The sequence below is a fragment of the Chamaea fasciata genome, unplaced genomic scaffold (assembly GCF_029207755.1).
Source record: "Chamaea fasciata isolate MVZ Bird 193981 ecotype frontalis unplaced genomic scaffold, bChaFas1.0.hap1 SCAF_12, whole genome shotgun sequence".
NCBI classification, from domain to species: domain Eukaryota; kingdom Metazoa; phylum Chordata; class Aves; order Passeriformes; family Sylviidae; genus Chamaea; species Chamaea fasciata.
Window position 1 is genome coordinate 56,042 of NW_027094097.1, and position 4,317 is coordinate 60,358.

At 42.6% G+C, this 4,317-nt stretch overlaps 1 long non-coding RNA gene across 1 annotated transcript; it reads right to left on the reverse strand.

Annotated features, from left to right (window-relative positions):
• Positions 1 to 698: 698 nt before the first annotated feature.
• On the reverse strand, positions 699 to 3,686 carry LOC136295832 (uncharacterized). Its single transcript, XR_010722812.1, has 4 exons — positions 3,596 to 3,686; positions 2,209 to 2,431; positions 1,982 to 2,047; positions 699 to 949 (listed from the first exon to the last, which is right to left on the reverse strand). It is a non-coding gene; the product is annotated as an uncharacterized lncRNA (long non-coding RNA).
• Positions 3,687 to 4,317: the final 631 nt, after the last annotated feature.

Sequence of the window (4,317 nt, forward strand, 5' to 3'; positions counted from 1 at the left end):
CCCTGCCAGCAACCAGACCGAAACAAAACAGCCTTTCGTTCAGGCTCTATTTCAATATTTTTTATCTTTGTGATTCTGATATTTACATTCATCATTACAATTCATCTTTTATATTATGTACATTATACATCATGTATTATGTTTATTATACTATTATATTTATTATAGATATTAAATATAGAAAGTTATATATAAAATAATTTATTATTTATTATGTAATGTTATAAATAATAATACATTTCATTTAAATATGACTATGTACATTATAGATGTTTATATTATGTATATTAAATATATTTATAAAACGTGTAGTATGTAATAATATATTGTGTATTTTTTATTGATATTATTTTTCATATCCTATACTTTTTGTTATTTTTCTTTTTCATTATTTTTTAAATTCGTTTGTTTATATTTTAAACGATATTTTACACTAGATGAATTCATTAACCTAACACATCAGAAACACAATTAATTTGAATTAAATGAGCCTGGTTTTCTAAGGGGTAAAGTTTTAATCTTTATTTAGATAATATGGGCATATTTTCTCTATCTGTATGGGGTTTTTTTGGTGGGTTGCGGGGGATTTTATTTTGGGGGTTTTCTTTTTTTGTTCGCTTTGTTTTGGATTTCTTTGCTAATAAACAAGCAGGGTCGGAGAGTTCAAAATAAAACATCTACTTTGTTTTTATTGCTCCCTCTGAAATACGCCTCGACAGCCTGGACAGCAGGCTGCTGCTGGTAACACTGTGCACGGGTAGGAGGAGACCTGGTCGGGGCTGGGAAGGAAAAAACGGCACCACGGTGGTCACAGCTTTCTCCCTTCAGGATGTTTATTGAGCAGAAAATACAGAGCTTTTGCCAACTGCGCTCTCTATGACATCCGGACGTCCAGCGGGCACCGAGGTCATTTCTCATCTTTCTTGCCAACAGCCAAACCCCCAGGCGCCTGGGGGAAGAAAGAGTATGGGGAAAAAAAAAAAGGAACAAAGAAAACATGAAAAAATAAACCAAAACTATAGAAAATAATAAATAAAATTAAAATACCAAAAGAAAAAAATTTCAAAGTAACAAAAAAGTGGAAAAAAAATTTAAAAAAAATAAAAATAAAAAACGAAAAGTAGTTTTAACAAGTAAATAAATAGCTAAAGAAAAAAAATAAAAATTAAAAAACTGAAGAAAAAGTCTTTGAAAAACCACAAAACGCAACATGAAAAACCACAACAAAAGAGCACAAAAATACAAAAATAACAAAAAATAAAATACAAAATTAAATAAACGCAGCTCTCACCTCCTGCCACTGCCTAAAAAAGCGCCATGGCTTTCCTCAATTATGCAGCAATAAGGGAAACAAACCCAGTGCCCCCCAGAACAGAAGGTTTTCTAGACAATTCCCACTTCTGCTTGGAAACAAATTCTATTGTAGCGGGAAGCTCATTTTGGACAAACATCCAAATGTGCCAAGGTAGGAAAGAACCAGCCCCTTGTGTCCAAGGAACAGCAGCTAGGCCTGGATTCAGGTTTTAATGGCATTTATGTAATTAAAAATGCAGTAAATTGAACTTTACAAAGAGACGAATCGTGGCAAATAAATACTTCAAAGTTTTCTTGGGAATTCACAGAATTTTGTGGAGATGGTGCTGGACAATTGCTGATTTACCAATATTAATTAGGTAAATTTCCTTGGAAATGTGCTCTACAAGGTACAAAAATTCCAATTAGGATGGAAAATTGGAATAAATAAATATTCCCTTACTAAAATCAGAGAGAAAATCAGAGTTATTCCTTCAATTAAAAGGAAGGAATAACATCTAAATCCAAGCCTGCCTGGAAAACAAGCTCAGGAATTTCTAACATTGAAAACTTTTGCAAGAGTCATGAAGTTGGTGAAAGTTCATGGAATGATGGTTTAAAATCTGCTTCCTCTGCTCTGATTTGAAGGGAAGTGGGAATTCAACAGGTCCAGTTACTCCCATCCAACCTTGGACTGGGATAAGGCCTTCCAGTGGCTTCACTTCCTACTGGCTCTCTCCTTTTTGCCCACAACCTGCAAGAGGAAAAGCAACAGGAATAAAGTCTCAAACAGGATGGCCTTGGTCCAGGCAGACTGAGGTGCAGCTCCCAGGGAGGGAGGCCAGGCTGTGCCTCGGGGAGCTCCGGGAATCTGGGATTGCCCGTGGGATTCAAGGGCTGGAAAAGCACACCCACCTGCCAGGTTCAGTGCTGGGACAGAGCAAGGCCAGGGCTCGGGGGCAGCAGTTAGAGCTGGGACTGCAGGAGAACACCCCAAACCCGGGTTAAACATCCGGCACGACACGCAGCACGCTCCGGGAGAAACTCGGGCGGGAGAAGCCCCGGGATGCTCCACGTTCCTTGCCCTTGGCAGCTGTGCCAGGGCCTCCCTCAGAATGCTGACCTCACCGTGCAGCTCCTACAAAACAGGAGAACTTATGGGAATCGCCCAGAATCCCTGGACTTCCAGTTATTAAGAACCACAGCTGCAGCGAAAGGTGTACAAACGCTACTGCAAACCAGCAGGGCTGAGGAGACGCAGGGATTTATTCCCGAGGGGACACAAGGATCCCTCAGCCAGCCAGGATTTCTCCCAGGCTCTTCCCACTGCTCTCTAAGGACACAAACAGCAGTTTTTCCCTCGAGTTCCCCTTTCCATCAATGCCAAGACTCGTGTTCTCCTCCAACCCCAGGTTCAGGAAGGAAAGTAGGAATATTATCACTGCACAGACTGTCCAGGAGGGTGTGACTGAGGCAGCAGCACCAGCTCCCACTCCACTGCTGCTCTGGATTCCTGAGCAGCTCCTTTCCATCCTGCCCTTCCCAGCACCATTCCCTGGGTGCCATGTCCACAGACACCTTCTCCATGCCGCTTAAAACCCACAGACACCAACAGAAAGGAGATCAAAAATCAATTCACATGCTGCTAGTCAGAGAGAATGGGAGAGGCCTAAAAATCTGCATTTATTTTAGAACACTAGAGCAATTTCTTCATGACCCTGACTATCAGTGATGGGCAGATAAACACCTTCTTTAACTTACTACCTGCAAAAACATCAAGTTTCAAGTTTAGTAAAGATAAAATTTTGCTGCAAAAATAAAAGAGGTGGGATGTTGGTGTTAGTGCTTTAACCTTCGGACATTAGCGGCTATTTGTAAAACAAATTCATTATTGAAGCAGCTAACTTGAAAATAAGGGGGTTTTACAATAAAGTTGACCAAAAAAGAGTCTCAAAATTAAGATATAGGCTGCACAAATATTTAAGAAAAAAAAAGTTGTCTTTCGTGCATATAACCTGCCAGCCTCTCATGTTTTCAGTCCTTACCATTTATTTTTCCCAAGGTGATGATTAAAACCTTGTCAAAAGCTCAAAAAAAAAAACAATCCAGGACAAGGCAGGTGTTTTCCCAAGCACCCTCAGTGTGGAGCTGTGTCAGCCACAAGTGTTTGCTCCCTCAGCCCAGCCCGGAGCAGGCTCCAGCTGCTGCCCAGGGGGGTTACCAAGGGACTCACTTGTTTGAAGCTGTAAACGCAGGTGGCCTGCACTGGAGTGCTAATAAATGTGAAATGTGTGACTCTCACCTTGAATAGCGATCAATCTTCTCAGGGGAGCCCCTCACCCAGGATGGGGGGCTCTGCCACGGATTTCATCCCTCTGCATCTGAAACAAAGTCAGGACAACAGTCAGAGTGCTGCAGGATACCTTGACAACTCCACACATCTTGTGGCAATCTAGGAATACCCTCTACAGTCTAACTACACCCCACATCACAAATTTCAAGCCCCCGGCACTATTACCCTCATACCCCTACACCCAGACTGAGCAGCAAGGCAGAGCAGCTCCGGGCCAAACACACACCAACACCCGTGACACAGCACAGGACAAACGAGGGGACACAACAGGGACAGAAAACTCTGGGCAAGAAGAACGACCCTGAGGGTCCAGAGAACTCGGAATGAGATGACCGAGGTGAGACGGAAGGTGAGCTGGCCAGGCTCAGAGAACCCTGCAGGAACAAGATGCCATCGGGATGACTTATCCCCAGAGACGCAGAGATGGATGCCCGAGAATCCTACGGTCAGAATCCTCCACCTGTCTTTGCATTCTCACAAGACCTAACCCGCCGGAATGGATCAGGGCGGTGCACGGCTGTCAGTACAGCTCAGAACAAGACCTGAAAAGGCATCGGACTGGATGCTTGTGAAGAGAGATGGATTCTGATGAGTGTCCGAGCAGCTGAGACAAAGGCACCTGGCTGAGGAGCACAGAGATCAGAAATGCTAAGACTGATGCCAGGGGTTTT